At 43.0% G+C, this 22,002-nt stretch overlaps 1 long non-coding RNA gene across 2 annotated transcripts in view; it reads left to right on the forward strand.

The window, feature by feature from the left end:
* The window catches only part of LOC141271366 (uncharacterized), a 163,026-nt gene that overhangs the window by 52,951 nt on the left and 88,073 nt on the right, over positions 1-22,002 (forward strand). Inside the window, exon 1 of one of the 2 annotated variants that reach the window (XR_012321915.1) lies at positions 5,092-5,166. The exons of the other annotated variant lie outside the window; for it this stretch is intronic. This is a non-coding gene — a long non-coding RNA (uncharacterized lncRNA). Of the gene's footprint in view, positions 1-5,091; positions 5,167-22,002 lie in introns of those variants that run through there. 2 annotated transcript variants of the gene reach the window in all.

The raw sequence follows: 22,002 nt of genomic DNA on the forward strand, positions 1-22,002 counted from the left end.
CCAGCTTGTAACTGATGTGGTGATATCTGAGATGGAGGCTGAACATGAGGAGGAGGAGGAGGATGCGCAGGAGCTGTACACTGTGGGGGCAACTCTGACTGACATAGGGCCCGTAATCCTCGGTGTGGGGAGGATGTGTTCCGTCCCAAGGTCCGACTGGGTCCCGGCTTCCACTATGTTTACCCAGTGTGTCGTCAGAGAGATGTACCGTCCCTGGCCACAAGCACTTGTCCACGTGTCCGTTGTCAGGTGGACTCTCCCAGTAACTGCGTTGTTGAGGGCACGGCAGATGCTTTGGGACACGTGCTTGTGTAGTACGGGGATGGCACACCGGGCAAAATAGTGTCGGCTGGGGACCGAGTACCGAGGGACTGCCACCGCCATAAGATTGTGGAAGGATTCCGTCTCCACCAGCCTAAAAGGCAGCATTTCCAATGCAAGCAGTCGTGAAATGTGCGAATTTAGGACTGTGGCCTGTGGGGCGTTAGCTGCGAATTTCCGCTTTCGTTCAAAGGTCTGGGATATGGACAATGGAACGCTGCGGTGGTACGTGGACGTGGACGTTGATGCTGTTTCTTGAGAAACTGCCATAACAAGTGAAGACTGAGAGGAAGGGGCATCTTTACATGCAGTATGGACAGGGGATTGCCTTGCACACACAACAGGGGGTTCTACTGCACGCACAACAGTGGAAGAAGCAGTGGTGACACCCGCTGACACTGGTCGTGGACCCTGGGTTTCGCCCCACAAAGTCGGGTGCTTTGCTGCCATGTGCCTGATCATGCTGGTGGTGGTCAGGCTGGTAATTTTGTCACCCCTGCTGATGCTGGCATGGCAGGTGGAACATATGGCCTTTTTGGGGTTATCAGCAGAGTCTTTAAAAAAATTCCAGACTCTGGAAGACCTACCGCTTGTACTGGCAACGTCCCTCGTGTTGGTGTTACGGGGAACGGTTGCCTGCCTTCTGTCTGCGGCCACCACACTGCTTCTTCCTGCCTGTTGGGGTACTCTGCCTCCCTCCCCCTGTGTGCTGCTGGCCTCACTCTGCATGTCCTCCTTCCACGTTGGGTCAGTTACTAGATCATCCACCACCTCCTCCTCTTCCACTTGCGCACCACGATCCTCCTCCTCACTTCCTGGCAATTGTGTCTCGTCATCGTCCACCTCTTGTGACAGATTGACAACGTCGACTTCCTGTGGCCGTGGCTGTTCAAATATTTGGGCATCGCAACATGGGATCTCCTCTTCCACCACTTCAAGCGTATCAGGCGAGGGGCCCAAATATGGAAATGGACCAGTGAACAGCTCTTCAGAGTGTCCAAGTGTGGGATCACTTGCTGTCTGACGACACTCGGCATGGTGGGAGGAAGGAGCATCAGGGTGAGGAGGAGTATGCGGTCGAGACTCACGGCTACTAAGAGTTGACCGTGTGGAAGACAGACCGGAGGTGGTGGTGCCCAGGTAACTGGAAGTATTGTCTGCTATCCAATTAATAACCTGTTCACACTGATCAGTTCTCAATACTGGTGTTGTTCTGTGCTTCCCTAGTAATTCGGTCAAGAAGTGGGAGCGAGAAGATGTGGCTGTTGGTTGTGGCACATTTTCACCTTGGCCACGGCCCCATCCTCTGCACGAACCATCACCAGAACGTCCACTTCCACGTCCCTTGCCACGCGCCTTGCCCATTGTAAATGAAGTAAAATAGCTTACACTTGCACTATCAATGGAAAAAGGGTAATAAAGAGTAGATTAGAACCGTGGAAGAGGAAAACCACAGTTATTGTTTACTGGGGTATACCACACTTTTTTAAATAGAGATATTTGCGGCTGAACAGTGAGCGACACACTCAAACTGCTTTTTTTTAGATACCAATGGCCCAAAACTGGATAGTACAGCGATTTGACCCGTGGAACTGCGAAACCACACTGGGATGTCGGGCCTACACAAGACTATTTTCAACAGATATACTTTTGTGTCACAACAGTCAGGAGACACTACTGTTTTTCTTTACGGAAAAAACTACTAAAACCTGAATAATAGAGATTTTTTACCGTGGAACAACAAAACCACAGTTATAATTTACTGGTGTATACCAGGCTTTTTAAAATATATATATATTTGCGGCTGAACAGTGAGCGACACACTCAAACTGTTTTTTTTAGATACAAATGGCCCATAGAACTGCAAAACCACACTTGTATTTCTCGGGCCTACACCAGACTATTTTCAACAGATATGTTTGTGTCTGAAAAATCAGGGAGACACTATTATTATTTTTATACAGCAAAAAATGCCAAAAACAGGATAATAGAGATGTTTTACCGTGGAACATCAAAACCACAGTAATAATTTACTGGTGTATACCAGGCTTTTTAAAATATATATATCTTTGCGGCTGAACAGTGAGCGACACACTCAAACTGTTTTTTTAGATACAAATGGCCCAGAGAACTGCAAAACCACACTTCTATTTCTCGGGCACACAGCAGACTATTTTCAACAGATATATTTGTGTCTGAAAAATCAGAGGCACACTTTTTTTTGGTGGGGGGGGGGGCACCAAAAGGTTAATAAGATGGGTATTTGTACATTGTGAAGGAGGGAAAAAAAAAAGAGGATTTAGATAAAAAAAAAGGATTTTTCCTGGCCCCCGGGACCTGGAGCTAAGTCCAGCAATTTCAGCAACAGGAGCAGCACACAGGACTGTAATGCAGCGTTTGCTGGTATAACCACTGCGTCTCCTATACAGCCTGCCTGCCTGCCTGATATACCTGGGATGGATATTAGTCCTGAGAAGGGCTGTTTGTTTGATCTGGCAGCCTTTACAGACCCTACACTAACTATTTTGCAGGATATATCTCTCCCTAAATCAGCAGCGCTGTCCCTACACTGTCTGATCCGGAGCGACTGTGTCCAAGATGGCGGCGCCCGGTTTTAAATACTCGAGGTGACGCTGTGCGGCCAGCCAATCACTGTAATGCCCACAAACAACAGGGCTGCGGCATTACAGTGACTGGCTGGCAATCCCTGCATGTTCATTGGCTCTGTAAAGAGCGCCAAACATGCAGAGCGGAGACCCGAGCTCCCGCCCGAGTAACCCGGAAATGCTCGGTGCTCGCCGAACATCCCGAGTAGCGTGATGCTCGGGCGAGTACCGAGCAGTGTCGAGCATGTTCGCTCAACACTAGTGGTCAGACAAAGAATGAATGAGGAAATGCCTTTATAAGTTTATGCCACGCTTAGTTGACCCTTTCTTTTTTTAGGGCTTCATGTTGTCCTTTCATCTATATCTAATCTATTAAATATTTGATTTACCTGGCTATATTTATAGTTCGTGTCCATATTATTCTATCATTATTCTAATGCATGGACTTCATTGTTTTTTCACTCATATAATCATTGTGATATATACTTATCCTGCTTTATCTCATTATCATTCATAATTAATATGAGTCACCAATATGTTTAACATATCAGCTTAATTTTTTCTTATACAAAACTTAAACCTTATTTGTTATACAGTTTAAAAATTCCATGGTATGTCATATAAAGTATATACAGGGTGGGCCATTTATATGGATACACCTAAATTAAATGGGAATGGTTGGTGATATCAACTTCCTGTTTGTGGCACATTAGTATATGGGAGGGGGAAAACTTTTCCAGATGGGTGGTGACCATGGAGCCATTTTGAAGTCGGCCATTTTGGATCCAACTTTTTTTTTTTCAATGGGAAGACGGTCATGTGACACATCAAACTTATTGAGAGTTTCATAATAAAAACAATGGTGTGCTTGGTTTTAACGTAACTTTATTCTTTCATGAGTTTTTTACAAGTTTATAACCACTTATAAAATGTGTTCAAAGTGCTGCCCATTGTGTTGGATTGTCAATGCAACCCTCTTCTCCCACTCTTGACACACTGACAGCAACACCGCAGAAGAAATGCTAGCACAGGCTTCTAGTATCCGTTGTTTCAGATGCTGCACATCTCGTATCTTGATGGTATGGTGTGGTATATGGGGTACAAAGATAGTGGGACCATTCTTCATCAATGGAAACCTCAAAGCCACTGGATATCTGAAATTGCTTCATGATGATATTTTGCCCTCTTTATGCACTGAGATAGATATATATATATATATATATATATATATATATATATATATACATACATATCTTGTATATAAGGCACCCACCCCAGTAGGGAGGTGCCTGAGCAACCCCCGTAGTTACTTACATGGAGTGTGTGTATGCAACTGTATGTTGCCAGATCTACTGTCCTAGTATTCCGTGTAGTTTGTTCATGTTCCTGTAAACCTGTCTAGTCTGAATGTTACCCTGTATCCAGAGTTGTCTGAACCAGAACCTGAAGCCACTCAGATGGTACCTGAACCAGTTCCAGAACCCTGTGTTGTCTGAACGTGAACCTATCCCAGTATTCTGTGTTGGCCGGACTGTTATTTGAATCCTGCCTGTCAGTGACTGAGTCCTTGTACGTAACTGCTATCCTCACCCCTAGGGTAAGCAGTTGCAGTGCCTCGGACTGCCCAGAAGTGTTACCTGGTGGCTACCGTCAACACGAGCCTAAATCCACCATCAGGAGCTCTAAAGAAGACAAGGTAGCCACTTAGCCATGCCACTCCTGGGTAAGCCCGGCCTGTGACACAGTGGGTTCACGATCCACGTGTATGACAGCATGACAGTTTGCTCAGGCCATGGACCCCGCTGATCCCAAGACCCAGATCCCAAGATCTCAGACTTCGGAGCTGCATCAGGGATGCCCTAATCACAGCTGCTTCATCTGCTCCAGCTCAAGTTGCAACAGCTGTGGCTGAGTTTACTCTGCCTGCAACCTACATTAAGAGCAAAAGGGTAACAGTGTTTTGAACTTTTGACTTTCAGGCTCCATAGCTCACCATCCACTACTGCTTCGAACGTGAGACTACCATAATTTTATAGACAATCATCTTGGCTATTTCATATGTGACAGACAGAAGTTGGGTTGGTGTTTTCAAAAGCATCCAGCAACTAGAGGGGTTAACACAGCCACAGGAGACAGGGAGAGGTTAGCACAGCTCCAGGAGATTCTGGGGAAGTTGTTATTCTCTGGGAGCAGCAGGAAGGAGCTATGGTGTGCTTGCAGAATCTCACAGAAAACTAAGGCAAGTGAAGCTATCTAGAGCAGATCGTAGAGAAAAGTTGTCGCTTGTATCAGGGAACCAGTACTGACAGCTAGGAGTCAGATCTATTGCATGAAGATAAGGCTATGTGCCCACGATGCAGAAATGCTGCATATTTTTTCCACTTCTCCCTGGCAGGAAAAACTCATGTGGTTTTTACATGCTTTTTTCCCGCCAGGTAGAGGCATCTGTCAAGCGTTTTTGCATGCATTTCTGCATGCGGGTTATCAAGCGCTTTCCAAGCGATTTTAGTAGTGATGAGCGAGCACTAAAATGCTCGGGTGCTCGAAGCTCGGGTCGAGCACATTGGAATACTCGGGTAAGTGCAATAAGTGCTCAAATATTCATTATCTACTCATGTCCTTCTTGAAACATGCAGGGCAAGATGCCAAAAATCAATAAATCAAAGTGTTAAGAGCTCTTCGTAGTGTCTGTGTGTGGGATCACTTGTCTTATGGGACACCCCATGTTGGGAAGAAGGAGGATCAGGGTGAGGATTATGTGGTCCAGACTCTTGGCTAATGAGACTGGACTGTGTAGAAGACAGGGTGGTGCTGGGAAACATACTGAAAGCATTATCTGCCATCCATCCGAGCACCTGTTTGCACTGTTCTGGCTTCAAGAGAGGTGTCTTGCACTCCCCTGCAAAGTGGGACAGGAAGCTAGGTCTCGTGGATGAGAATGTTTGTTGTGCTTTTGCAGCAGGCTCAGGTTCATCTAGTCCATGGCCTTGGCGTGTACCATCAGCAGCATGTCCACTTTCCCTTCCCGCACGCCTTGCTCATTTTAAATTAGAATATTAAATATAGATATGCCTTCAAACTTTCCGGTATTAATAGGGAAAAGAAATATATAATATATAGATATAGATGGACTGTAAGGCAATAAACTCTGCACTGCCTATATGCCTCTGATCCAAACTATCCCTCCTCCACCAGCTATCCCTACACTGAACGCATGTAACAGTGATTTTACTAGAGAAAGGACAGTATGTAGCCCTGAAAGGGTCTTTTGTTCTAATGGTGCAGCAGTGGTATACAAGTACTGCAATGACAATTAAACACTGCCTATATGCCTGCTATAATCTAAGCTCTCCCTCCTAGATCAACTCTCCCTGAACTGCTACCAGAGGAGAGTGTGCAGAGCATCGCATCATTGGGTCTTATACAAGACCTGATGTTGTGATGTGGCCGGCCGATCACAGTAATACCAGTAACCAACATGGCTATGGCATTACCATGTATGGAAGGCAATCCCTGCATGTTTATTAGCTGTCTAATAGCTGCTAAACATGCAGACGGGGACTCGAGGTGCTTGAACACCCACGATACTCGATTGAGTAACAAGCGTACTAGAGCACCTCCACACTTGATTCTAGTGATGAGCGAGCATGCTCGCCACTGCTCAGACTATGTATTATTGATAGATAGAGCTCTCTCTGTAGCATGTAACAGAGGTCATACCAAACCCATTTCTTGCACAGGGACCTTGAGCTGTCAGTGTCTGCCCCTGCACTGACTGATTTGCACATGCTCTCTTCTCTCCATCAAGTTGTGTGTTGCTATATTGGATCAGAGTGTTGCCCTAAAAGTTTATGCACACCTGTTACACTCAGTTATATGTAAGTGCCATATTGGAGTGAAGAATGCCCACTCCACTTATTGTGGACATATTAGGATGTTATGTTAGTAATAAATACTATAAGAAGCAGAACCACATTGTTTGAACAGGGACCTATGTGCACCAAGGGCAATAGCCACATAGCATATGGAAACTGCAAGTACATTGATCAATCCAGTATGTTTCTCGTGTGAGGTGTAGCTAGGGGTACAGCTTAGGGGGGACAAATCATCTGAGTTGGCCCCTAATCAGGTAACTGTAGAACTATGGTCGAGAACTCTGATCGTTGGTATAGAGGAATTTCAGCAGATGACTGCGCTGTTACTGAAAATAAAGCTCTACACAAAGGCCAACACTGATATTACTGCTATATGGTGATCATATAATGGTGGATACCAGACCATACAAGTAAGTACAGTACAGTTATATATAGTAAATTACAGCTGACATTCTTTCTGGTGCAGTAGGTCATTTTCCCGTCTTTTCCATCTGGCCCAGACCGATATGACAACTTCTTCTAGTCATGACTCATCTGCAGAGATTATAACAAAAACTCAATTGACTTCTCACATTTCCAGCCCTGTCCCCATCGATCCCCAACCTGCACAAACTCCTCATCATGCTCATACCCCAATACTGAACCACTGCTGCCATATGTGTCCTTATTACTGCACTTTTTTGGGGTACAAAAACAGAACTCCTCTTACTGCCCCACATAGTAATACCTAACTACTGTACCCCTTACAAAGTAATAATGCCTCATTTGGTCGCTCCATATAGTAAAATTGCTCCCTTGAACAGATCAATGCCCTAGAGAAGTGTCCACATTATGCCCCTTTGATGATTACAATACCGCGAGTGCCCCAATAATAATGCTTTTTAAATGCTGTGTTAGATCGGCTCATATGGTTGCACATAGATGTAGACACAGGAACACTGTCTTTAAATGTTCCAATGTGCAACGTTATCAATACAAACACGGCCTTCCCGCCTAATAGGAAAACCAAACATAGTGTATAGTACAGTCCTTGTTGCTACGGGAATCCGTCTGCTTCAGGAACAAACACAAGGTTTAGCTTTCCTTAACATGAAAATACAGCTCCAGAGCTTTCACCTCCAGGCCCACCCCACACTGAATGCTCTGGACTCCTACCACTCTACAGCTGTTAATCAGCCTAACACTAAACATGGCCGATTAACCCCTCTCAGCATTTAATGTGCTAGAGCATTTTCCTAGGTTTATATTACTGGCACTAACAACCTCAGTGCTACATATCTCCCCCCAGTAATTTTCCCTTTAACTTTGTCACAATGCCCACTGGGTCCCTCAATGTACAGCTCCTCTATACACAGTATAGTGGACCCACAGCTCTTATACAAAGTATGATATCCCCACAGCTTCCCTATACACCGAATCACCGTCAGTACATGAATGCAGCACCAGAACTACTACAGGTAAATGAATGCAGTGCCAGAACTACTGTCAGTAGATTAATACAGCACTAAAACCACATTTTTCCTCCTCTGCATACTGCCCACAAATTACTTGCCCTTCACATTAACATCACTCATATACAATAAGAGTCCCTATAACCTTTGGCTCTATAAGGCACTTACCTTTCCCACTTTGGCAGCAGGGTAACAGCCACAGTAGTGAACCAGTGGCAGAAAGGTGACCGCCTCAGCCGGGGGACGACCTCTGATCAGTTATGGATTGGTACAGGACCACGTTCAGTAGATGAATCCATTACAATATCCACTGTCTGTACATGAACTGAACTTCTCCATACTGTGCCCCTACTTCTCCATATTGTCCCCTATGCTCCCACCTCTCCATATTGAACACCCACTACTCAATACGGTCCACCCTTGCTGCCATTTCTCCATACAGTCCCCCCACCTCTCCATAATGTCCCCCACTTTTACATATGGCATCCCCAATTCTCCATATGGTCCTCAGATGCTCCCATTTCTCCATCCTGCTCCCCCCATATTATCCCCTACACTCACCTCTCCATACTGTCTCCCCACTTCTTCATATTGAACACGCACTTCTCCATATGGTCGCCCCGCGCTCCCATTTCTGCATACAACCACCCACTCCTCCATATTGTCCCCCATGCTCCCCCCTCTCCATACTGTCTCAACACTCCATATGATCCACCCGCCCCCATGCTACTCCCTCACAATTTTCCCTACTGCCCCATAATATACAAGTATGGCGTGTCCCTGCCGCCTCTGTGGCTCAGTGATTACAGCAGCAGAGTGGCAAGGTCAGCACTGTGTGACCTCATCACTGCAAGTCAGGGCGGGGAGATGACGAGCGGTCCCCTACCTCCCAGCGCTCAGATGTATTAACGTCTCACAGATGTGACTACATCTGTAAAGTGAAGAGGAGAAGAAGACATGCATAACAGCAGTGATCACCACCAATAATCAAAGTTCAAATGATGTTTACAAAAAAAATCACAAGCTTTTATTCAACACATGGACATACCAACAAAAAAAATCTTAAAACACCATTAAAAAAGGAATGAGGGACAAAACACTTTCCATTCCTAATCAATCCCACTACTTTAATAACCTTTCATGATTGAAACAGATCTTAGATGCAAAGCAATCCACATACATAGAGTAAAAAACAGGCTTTATGGTGACTCTGTGGTGGTCAATATTGCACTTGCCCGGGCAGTAATTACCCAACAATTAATGTATAAGTGATGCAGCAGTTGAACACCGTTTGAGATATACACAAAACCATATATTTTAGAATATCCCCGCGACCGAGAACATAAGTCTTCAATCATACAATTGTGGTGCCCCGAGGGTTCGGTCTCTACAGAGGTATTGCATCTCACCCAGAGGTGTGATATCTTACTTCCAGGTAAGGATGGAGTGTGGCTCAGGACCCTAACACCCACATGCACTACACCACATTTCCGGGGGACAGGGCGACAATGCTCCCAAGAGTGAGCACAACTGTCCCTGTCCCTGGCTGGAGTGGGGGGAGGGAACACCTAGAAAGGGGGAACCCGGTAGTGTGTGGGTGGGGAGAGTAGATTCTGGGTGCACTGAAAAGGGGAGTATATAAGATGGGCACCATCTTGGAGTCAGTGGAGAAAAGAGAGAGAAGAAGACTGGGAGCAGGGGCTCTGTACGGGCTCTGCTCCGCAGGGAGGCCAAGTCTCTAGGCTTGAGCCTAGAGAAGAGAAGAGCTGCCGAGTTCAGTCAGAGAGGAGAGGAACGGAGGAGGCTCCAGGAGTGGAGTGAAGGGACCCCAGGGGTGCGGACTGGCCAGTCGCAACCGTACACCCGCTGCTACCAGAGTAGGGGGGTCAGGCCAAGAAAGGGAACCGGATCCCTCATCTAGTGAAGGAGAGCAACTATCCTCAGCTAGTAACCGGAGGCCATGGCATTGCACGTGTTACGGCCCCTCACTACACCCGTTAGGAAGGCACCATATAGGGCCCAGGGAAACTGAACATACCTTTGCCCGCCAAGGCCCGAGGCAGCTGGACAGAAACGTGGTCAATTGTGGGGTTCGACGGGCCAGAGAAAGGACACACGAAGGGGGTCCTGAAAAGCATTCCAAAGGTACCTGGGAGTTGGCTGAGCCCCTCACCTGGTGAGCACAGCACGATGTGGGCAGCTATTACCTGCAGAAGTGGCATGGAGTGTAAAACTGTGAGTAAAGACCCTGGACTGCATCACTGGACTCTGAGTCATTACTGTTGCTCCCGCGCACCATCACCCCCACCATCTGCACTCACTGCCCTGAGGCTATACTCCTCCCATGGGGAGTTATACTACCCTCTGCTGCGCACACAACATCAGCCTCAGTGGTCTGCCCAGCAGCAGCGGTTCTCAGTGACCGCAATCCACAGGTGGCGTAGTCAGACATTTCAACATTAAAAACCAAGTAAACAGATCTGACACTGGTTTGACCCCCTGAGCCACGGGACCGGGTCGCCGCCACGGAGACTACAACCCCTGACATTACACAGAGACCCGGCTCCGGGTATTCCCCCCACACACGGCCCAGGGGGCGCGTCACAATCAAGAATAAAGTAACTGTTATGTTCAGGCTGTACTGGACACAAGTTGCTGTATAAGCCCAATATGTCCTGATCCAAGGATGTAACCAGGCGAGAGTGTCTGAAGCTGGACAAGCCTGTTTGGCCAAATACTATAGAGAGATCCTAATGTCCCTCTGATCCAACACTACAGTGGCCCTTCGTGATTAGAACACTTATTATAAACATGATGTTGTATACTCAACAGTAGAGCACAGGCTTTGTAGAAGCTCTGTGACGATCAGTATTGCACTAGCCCGGAGTATATGGTAGAAAGTAAACATTTTTGGATATGATTCTACAAATAGCAGCTATATTAGGGTTCACGCGTTCTTATTGACAGGACTTGCAAATAAACAAGCAACTGTAAATATAAACATAAAAAATGCAGTGGTTGATCATAACCCCCAGTAACCCTAATACTACCAAGTAGCTCGATCAAAGGGGATGTCACTATTATGTATGAGTTGTTGCAAATGCAGGGTGCTGCATCAGCCCAATACAAACCCAACCAGAAAAATGCCCTGTGAGCAATGTCACATGATGGAAAGCCTGTTGCACTGAAAGGTGTAGATGGGTCCTAGCAACCCAACGCGTATCGCCACACACGGTGGCTTCGTCAGGGGTCTGTACTACATCTGTGACTACATCTGAGCACAGGCAAAAGGGAGCCTGTGGCGAGCCGCATGATGTGCAACCCTGGTTTAGCTATATCGAGGTACTGTGCACTCCAATATAGTTAAGGGTAGCGTATCTCTGGATGGGCGCCTTGTGGTACCCCCCCAACTGAGCACAGGGTCACCACACCCTCTGCCTCCCCTATAGGTATGCTACGGTTTTTGGTATAAGAAAAGAAAGGTGCAACTCATGGCAGAATATCAGTTAATCTCCAGATGGTTGTATGTATATTTCAACCATTATATGTATTACAACTTAGTGCCATCTACCAAATTGGCAGACACTCATCTATGGGTCTATCGATCCCCTGGTGTGACAAAAGATGTGTACATTGGGTGTGCAATATGTATATGGAGGATACTGGGTCAGTACTCTAAAGCTTGCACCCATTTGTAATATCAGTTTTGTATAATGCAGCTTTCTTTAGAGGATATGGAGATTTCTCTCTATGTATAAGTGCACAAATACTAAATATATATATTATACACACACACAGTAGGGTTTCACACTCACAGGTAGGCATTAAGTAGCATTCACACAGACATCCTTGTGAAACATTGTGACATTTATTTGCACAGATTGCGCAGAACTAAAACATTAAACCATAAACATAAATCCCTAGCCTTGTCCTGGCGCTAATTAAACAGAACAGATCCTGGCTACTCAGACACGGCTGAGCTAGTCCCAGTTAGGTAAAACAAAACAGCTATTGTCCATAGTAACCAGTGATACTTGCGGCTTGGTGCACACAGCCTGTGCAGTCTCTTTAGCTCCACTAGCATCCACTCCAGTCAGCTTCCCCTTCAACAGGCTGACTAAAGTGAGCACCTAGCCTGATTATATAGAGAGCCAGCCAGGTGCAAATAATCAGAACCTGTAGAGCTAGGATTTAACCCTGTCCTACCTGGCTTTATTACAATGCTCACTGTAAGTAAATATGGATCTATACCAATCTCTATTCATATGGTTACATCATTCTTAGATACAAATTAAGAACATCTCAGCTGCTGTAAAACCTCACAATACACATCTCAGCTGCTGCAGAAAAGCATAATACACACCTCAGCTGAAATAACATATCAATATAGGATATGGTGATGATATTGTAAACTTTATTGATCAAGCAGTTGGTGTGCGGTAATCATGCAACAAGATGAAAAGCAGGCGCACATCCAGAAAAACACAATGATGTGAATAAATGTAAAACATGGTATAATAAAAGAAAGGGGCTGCATATTGTGTAATAGAATCCACATCTGAATTGTGGGGTAATATAACATGGTAACGTGATCAGAATATCACAGACCAGAGAAAGTCAATAGATAGGACAGAAAAATAGTTTATAAATACATAAATAATAAATGATGAATAGCTGATGAAAAAGATCACCCTGTGGTATGTATTATACTACAGTGATAAGAAGCAATGTGGATATGCCAAAACACATGGTTATAGGTAGGTAGATATATTGAGTACCAAGGATTAAGAAAGGAATGGTAATGGTGGAAATATATATGGTGTCAAACAGGTCACTAAGGTAAGTGTATCACAGATTGTATCATAACTATGGATGAGCCGACCCATGGATGTTCGGGTTTGTCGGGTTCGGCCAAACTAGTGTTTAAAGTTTGGTTCAGGATACAGACTTGACCCCAAACCCAATTCAAGTCAATAGTGGGCCCGAACATCCGGCAGTTCCAATCTCTGTCATCCGTGTGATAGCGTTGTAAACATCGACTCTCACCGGCGGTAACCTTACTGAAGTCAGCGCCGGTCACAGCCGCTGGGTATCACGGTTCCCATGCTGTCACACAGATGACAGCAGCTGTGACGAGCAGTGATAAGGTTACAGCCGGTCATGCTCCATCTGAGATGATTACTACTGTCATCAGTGTCTCTTGCTCTCACTGATAGCAGCGATATCAGGCGACGCTGATAAGATTAGTCGCCAGCCGACACCTGCGCATAGTGGTAGCTTTACTACTATCCACACCGGACACAAAGAAGAAGATGAACGTGGATTACTTTGTGGCATCATTTTATTAATAAGTGGGTGTAAGAGAGCTAGTGTGGGGGAGGCTTTCATCAAGTAAAGATTTTTTTCTGTGACTGTGTGTTTATTTATCTTTTACTACTGGGTTAGTAATTGGGGTTTCTGACTGTCACCTCTCCATTACTAACCCCAAAAACAATTATCCCGATTACCCCGGCACCAGGGTAAATGGGAAGAGCTGAGGCTAAATAACCATGGGCATTTGCAGCCTATTAATCAGCCCGTAGCTCTCTGCTCTCTTGTAGCTGGTTATTCAAAATTGGGGCGACCCCACGCTGATTTTTTCATTTATTTATTTACTGAAGAAAACGACATGGTGTACACCCTATTTTTAATAACTAGCTAAGAGAAAACAGACAGATGTGAGCTGCTCTTATTATTCTGGCAATGTGAACTGAGGTCTAAGATGGTAGACATGCAAGAAATAGGAGCATGTTCACACTAGCAAAAAAGAAACAAAACCTACAAAAGACAAAAATATATCTCATACCCTACCATCATTATATATAAATGTAAAGCAAAGTTGCATAATAAATATAGGGTACTTAGTGAACTATTTTTGATCAAAAAAAGTATACAAGCCGTCCCACCAGCGGCAAGGTGACCCTAAATTGGGACGGTACCTATACTGCCTATATTAAAAACCTTACTGTATATCAAAGTTGAAGCAATGCATATAAAAGGGTAGACAAATAGGACCGGGTCCCAACTCCAGACCACCCAGGCCCGTGGTAAGCTACATATATACCAGTCAGCTCAACAAAGGGGATGCCACACCCTTAAATTGCACAGAATGCAAACAAGACAAAAACCAGGCAATGTGAACTGAGGTCTAAGATGGTAGACATGCAAGAAATAGGAGCATGTTCACACTAGCAAAAAAGAAACAAAACCTACAAAAGACAAAAATATATCTCATACCCTACCATCATTATATATAAATGTAAAGCAAAGTTGCATAATAAATATAGGGTACTTAGTGAACTATTTTTGATCAAAAAAAGTATACAAGCCGTCCCACCAGCGGCAAGGTGACCCTAAATTGGGACGGTACCTATACTGCCTATATTAAAAACCTTACTGTATATCAAAGTTGAAGCAATGCATATAAAAGGGTAGACAAATAGGACCGGGTCCCAACTCCAGACCACCCAGGCCCGTGGTAAGCTACATATATACCAGTCAGCTCAACAAAGGGGATGCCACACCCTTAAATTGCACAGAATGCAAACAAGACAAAAAAACAGGCAATGTGAACTGAGGTCTAAGATGGTAGACATGCAAGAAATAGGAGCATGTTCACACTAGCAAAAAAGAAACAAAACCTACAAAAGACAAAAGACAAAAATATATCTCATACCCTACCATCATTATATATAAATGTAAAGCAAAGTTGCATAATAAATATAGGGTACTTAGTGAACTATTTTTGATCAAAAAAAGTATACAAGCCGTCCCACCAGCGGCAAGGTGACCCTAAATTGGGACGGTACCTATACTGCCTATATTAAAAACCTTACTGTATATCAAAGTTGAAGCAATGCATATAAAAGGGTAGACAAATAGGACCGGGTCCCAACTCCAGACCACCCAGGCCCGTGGTAAGCTACATATATACCAGTCAGCTCAACAAAGGGGATGCCACACCATTAAATTGCACAGAATGCAAACAAGACAAAAAACCAGGCAATGTGAACTGAGGTCTAAGATGGTAGACATGCAAGAAATAGGAGCATGTTCACACTAGCAAAAAAGAAACAAAACCTACAAAAGACAAAAGACAAAAATATATCTCATACCCTACCATCAATATATATAAATGTAAAGCAAAGTTGCATAATAAATATAGGGTACTTAGTGAACTATTTTTGATCAAAAAAAGTATACAAGCCGTCCCACCAGCGGCAAGGTGACCCTAAATTGGGACGGTACCTATACTGCCTATATTAAAAACCTTACTGTATATCAAAGTTGAAGCAATGCATATAAAAGGGTAGACAAATAGGACCGGGTCCCAACTCCAGAGCACCCAGGCCCGTGGTAAGCTACATATATACCAGTCAGCTCAACAAAGGGAATGCCACACCCTTAAATTGCACAGAATGCAAACAAGACAAAAAACCAGGCAATGTGAACTGAGGTCTAAGATGGTAGACATGCAAGAAATAGGAGCATGTTCACACTAGCAAAAAAGAAACAAAACCTACAAAAGACAAAAGACAAAAATATATCTCATACCCTACCATCATTATATATAAATGTAAAGCAAAGTTGCATAATAAATATAGGGTACTTAGTGAACTATTTTTGATCAAAAAAAGTATACAAGCCGTCCCACCAGCGGCAAGGTGACCCTAAATTGGGACGGTACCTATACTGCCTATATTAAAAACCTTACTGTATATCAAAGTTGAAGCAATGCATATAAAAGCGTAGACAAATAGGACCGGGTCCCAACTCCAGACCACCCAGGCCCGTGGTAAGCTACATATATACCAGTCAGCTCAACAAAGGGAATGCCACACCCTTAAATTGCACAGAATGCAAACAAGACAAAAAACCAGGCAATGTGAACTGAGGTCTAAGATGGTAGACATGCAAGAAATAGGAGCATGTTCACACTAGCAAAAAAGAAACAAAACCGACAAAAGACAAAAGACAAAAATATATCTCATACCCTACCATCATTATATATAAATGTAAAGCAAAGTTGCATAATAAATATAGGGTACTTAGTGAACTATTTTTGATCAAAAAAAGTATACAAGCCGTCCCACCAGCGGCAAGGTGACCCTAAATTGGGACGGTACCTATACTGCCTATATTAAAAACCTTACTGTATATCAAAGTTGAAGCAATGCATATAAAAGGGTAGACAAATAGGACCGGGTCCCAACTCCAGACCACCCAGGCCCGTGGTAAGCTACATATATACCAGTCAGCTCAACAAAGGGGATGCCACACCCTTAAATTGCACAGAATGCAAACAAGACAAAAAAACAGGCAATGTGAACTGAGGTCTAAGATGGTAGACATGCAAGAAATAGGAGCATGTTCACACTAGCAAAAAAGAAACAAAACCTACAAAAGACAAAAGACAAAAATATATCTCATACCCTACCATCATTATATATAAATGTAAAGCAAAGTTGCATAATAAATTAGGGTACTTAGTGAACTATTTTTGATCAAAAAAAGTATACAAGCCGTCCCACCAGCGGCAAGGTGACCCTAAATTGGGACGGTACCTATACTGCCTATATTAAAAACCTTACTGTATATCAAAGTTGAAGCAATGCATATAAAAGGGTAGACAAATAGGACCGGGTCCCAACTCCAGACCACCCAGGCCCGTGGTAAGCTACATATATACCAGTCAGCTCAACAAAGGGGATGCCACACCCTTAAATTGCACAGAATGCAAACAAGACAAAAAAACAGGCAATGTGAACTGAGGTCTAAGATGGTAGACATGCAAGAAATAGGAGCATGTTCACACTAGCAAAAAAGAAACAAAACCTACAAAAGACAAAAGACAAAAATATATCTCATACCCTACCATCATTATATATAAATGTAAAGCAAAGTTGCATAATAAATATAGGGTACTTAGTGAACTATTTTTGATCAAAAAAAGTATACAAGCCGTCCCACCAGCGGCAAGGTGACCCTAAATTGGGACGGTACCTATACTGCCTATATTAAAAACCTTACTGTATATCAAAGTTGAAGCAATGCATATAAAAGGGTAGACAAATAGGACCGGGTCCCAACTCCAGACCACCCAGGCCCGTGGTAAGCTACATATATACCAGTCAGCTCAACAAAGGGGATGCCACACCCTTAAATTGCACAGAATGCAAACAAGACAAAAAACCAGGCAATGTGAACTAAGGTCTAAGATGGTAGACATGCAAGAAATAGGAGCATGTTCACACTAGCAAAAAAGAAACAAAACCTACAAAAGACAAAAATATATCTCATACCCTACCATCATTATATATAAATGTAAAGCAAAGTTGCATAATAAATATAGGGTACTTAGTGAACTATTTTTGATAAAAAAAAGTATACAAGCCGTCCCACCAGCGGCAAGGTGACCCTAAATTGGGACGGTACCTATACTGCCTATATTAAAAACCTTACTGTATATCAAAGTTGAAGCAATGCATATAAAAGGGTAGACAAATAGGACCGGGTCCCAACTCCAGACCACCCAGGCCCGTGGTAAGCTACATATATACCAGTCAGCTCAACAAAGGGAATGCCACACCCTTAAATTGCACAGAATGCAAACAAGACAAAAAACCAGGCAATGTGAACTGAGGTCTAAGATGGTAGACATGCAAGAAATAGGAGCATGTTCACACTAGCAAAAAAGAAACAAAACCTACAAAAGACAAAAATATATCTCATACCCTACCATCATTATATATAAATGTAAAGCAAAGTTGCATAATAAATATAGGGTACTTAGTGAACTATTTTTGATCAAAAAAAGTATACAAGCCGTCCCACCAGCGGCAAGGTGACCCTAAATTGGGACGGTACCTATACTGCCTATATTAAAAACCTTACTGTATATCAAAGTTGAAGCAATGCATATAAAAGGGTAGACAAATAGGACCGGGTCCCAACTCCAGACCACCCAGGCCCGTGGTAAGCTACATATATACCAGTCAGCTCAACAAAGGGAATGCCACACCCTTAAATTGCACAGAATGCAAACAAGACAAAAAAACAGGCAATGTGAACTGAGGTCTAAGATGGTAGACATGCAAGAAATAGGAGCATGTTCACACTAGCAAAAAAGAAACAAAACCTACAAAAGACAAAAGACAAAAATATATCTCATACCCTACCATCATTATATATAAATGTAAAGCAAAGTTGCATAATAAATATAGGGTACTTAGTGAACTATTTTTGATCAAAAAAAGTATACAAGCCGTCCCACCAGCGGAAAGGTGACCCTAAATTGGGACGGTACCTATACTGCCTATATTAAAAACCTTACTGTATATCAAAGTTGAAGCAATGCATATAAAAGGGTAGACAAATAGGACCGGGTCCCAACTCCAGACCACCCAGGCCCGTGGTAAGCTACATATATACCAGTCAGCTCAACAAAGGGGATGCCACACCCTTAAATTGCACAGAATGCAAACAAGACAAAAAAACAGGCAATGTGAACTGAGGTCTAAGATGGTAGACATGCAAGAAATAGGAGCATGTTCACACTAGCAAAAAAGAAACAAAACCTACAAAAGACAAAAATATATCTCATACCCTACCATCATTATATATAAATGTAAAGCAAAGTTGCATAATAAATTAGGGTACTTAGTGAACTATTTTTGATCAAAAAAAGTATACAAGCCGTCCCACCAGCGGCAAGGTGACCCTAAATTGGGACGGTACCTATACTGCCTATATTAAAAACCTTACTGTATATCAAAGTTGAAGCAATGCATATAAAAGGGTAGACAAATAGGACCGGGTCCCAACTCCAGACCACCCAGGCCCGTGGTAAGCTACATATATACCAGTCAGCTCAACAAAGGGGATGCCACACCCTTAAATTGCACAGAATGCAAACAAGACAAAAAACCAGGCAATGTGAACTGAGGTCTAAGATGGTAGACATGCAAGAAATAGGAGCATGTTCACACTAGCAAAAAAGAAACAAAACCTACAAAAGACAAAAGACAAAAATATATCTCATACCCTACCATCATTATATATAAATGTAAAGCAAAGTTGCATAATAAATATAGGGTACTTAGTGAACTATTTTTGATCAAAAAAAGTATACAAGCCGTCCCACCAGCGGCAAGGTGACCCTAAATTGGGACGGTACCTATACTGCCTATATTAAAAACCTTACTGTATATCAAAGTTGAAGCAATGCATATAAAAGGGTAGACAAATAGGACCGGGTCCCAACTCCAGACCACCCAGGCCCGTGGTAAGCTACATATATACCAGTCAGCTCAACAAAGGGGATGCCACACCCTTAAATTGCACAGAATGCAAACAAGACAAAAAACCAGGCAATGTGAACTGAGGTCTAAGATGGTAGACATGCAAGAAATAGGAGCATGTTCACACTAGCAAAAAAGAAACAAAACCTACAAAAGACAAAAGACAAAAATATATCTCATACCCTACCATCATTATATATAAATGTAAATGAATAAAGAGAACCACCGAATGATAGGTCCAATCAGACAAAAGTAATTAATTAAATACCTTTATTAGAGTTATGGTTAAAGTGACACTACATGCACAAGGAGAGCCGCATAACAGTGACCATACAATGTAGTTACAATATATGCTATAGAGTATGCAGGTAGATGTTAGAGTAAATAAATACAATGTACTAAAAAATAGAAAACGGTACAGAGTAGACACAGATCACCAAATGGGCAATAAAAGGTAACATAAAGATGTCCACATCATGATAATATATACCACTATGGAGGGGAAAGTTCCTCTATATTCCATATCAATGACAATTCATGTATGCCATACCCATCTATGTAGTAATCAAAGTAATCGATCTACTGACTCAAATCATAAACGAATATATGAAAGAGTATATACCTGCACGCTGGTCAGCGTAAGTAGACAGGCACCAAGCGGCGTAGCCCCGACGCGCGTTTCGGACACACGTCCTTCGTCAGGGGGTAGCGTCCATAAGAACCAGCATGTTTAAAAATACTGATGCGACCAATCGGCAGGCACCGGATATCCTACATAATTAAGGCCACCCGCAATCATGACCTAAATCGAGGCGGGCGCGTACAGCTGTGTGTCCGCCGATGTATACAGGCAGCGTTTGATGTACACGCATGCGCCGGCCGGAGGGACCGGAAGCCGCGGGCATCGCGTCATGCATCAGCTGACGTCGGGAACACACGTGACCCGGGTCACCTGATGCATAGAGACACGTGACCGCAGCCTCACGGAGCACAGACGGCGCATGCATGTAAACGCCCACCCGTAGCCATGGGTACCAATCTGTCCGCTATATCAATTACACAGCGGAAGATCGGGAGGACAGGACCAAGAAATGGGCAGGAGACAAGTGGAAGCGCCACAAATAGAATAGGGATTACCTATTAAAAATGTGTAAGGTGAATAAGTGCAATACTGAATAAAGTGGCCATGCAATTCATATAATACAATCTTATATTAAATCCATATATAAACAACATTAAGGAGTATATATAGAGAGGAGAGAGATTAAACTTACATAATATGGTGAATATAGTGAACATGTGCAAATATGTCAGAGACCTAAGATGGCCAGATAAACATTATGATGTATATTATAAACGGTACCACAGAGTATATATACACATATATATATATGCATGTGTATATATATGTATCCATACCATAAAGTGCTCACGTGCAGAGAAGTGAATGAAAAAGAGTGAAAAAAGAAGAATGAAGACCAGATAGAAAGAGTCATATATTTAAAGATAATATTCAAGGGAGATAATATATCCCAAATATAGATTTAATCAACTATAGGCAGAGAAGAGAATTAATAGGGTGTAGAGATAGATAAGAAAGCCCATACCGAACTTGCATATCCATGTACAGATATGCCATATCGCCATGCACACATGCATGTATACATAATATACAGCACATGTGCAAAATACAGCAAAACGGAAAAGGAACATAACTCATATTTATACATGCCATCCATGTACACATAATATATGTACATAGATCACATGCATTTCTCTGGCCATGTGATATATTGATTAAACAGTGAAAACAGTTATATAGAAGAACCATGTATAAAAGAACAATGATAAAAGATATATACAGTAATAATACATAATGACAGACATGATAAATATGTATATATATAGGTAGTGATATGTGCCCATCTCCTCATAAAATTACAAATATTACAATACATACATACAGATATCATACAACATAATTAGACAGTTGTGATGGCGACTTCCAATCTTCAATCCCGAAATATATCATGACACTCGAATCCCATACAGATGTTAATCGAACGTCGCATCAGAAATGAACTATAAAGGGAAATAATTAAAGTTAAAATTAATATCATATGGAACATTAAAACTGTTAAAAACAAGCAAACAAAGCAGGTTCAAGGACTAAAATGGTCACAGGAATGGAACGTAACTGATGTTTTCGTTGAGCCCCAGAGGGTGGACCGTTTTCAATGTCCAGATCCATCTTGTTTCTAACTGGGCCAAGAGTTTACTTATCTTACCCCCTCTAATGTTACATGGAACCATATCAATCCCGATTACCTTAAGTGATGAGGCATCACACCCATGAAATACCTTAAAGTGTCTCGGTAATGTCTTCAAGAGGGATAGGTCATTGACTTCT

Source organism: Phyllobates terribilis, unplaced genomic scaffold (assembly GCF_046119375.1).
Source record: "Phyllobates terribilis strain yellow unplaced genomic scaffold, ASM4611937v1 Scaffold_5__5_contigs__length_657084704, whole genome shotgun sequence".
In the NCBI taxonomy this organism is placed as follows: Eukaryota; Metazoa; Chordata; class Amphibia; order Anura; family Dendrobatidae; genus Phyllobates; species Phyllobates terribilis.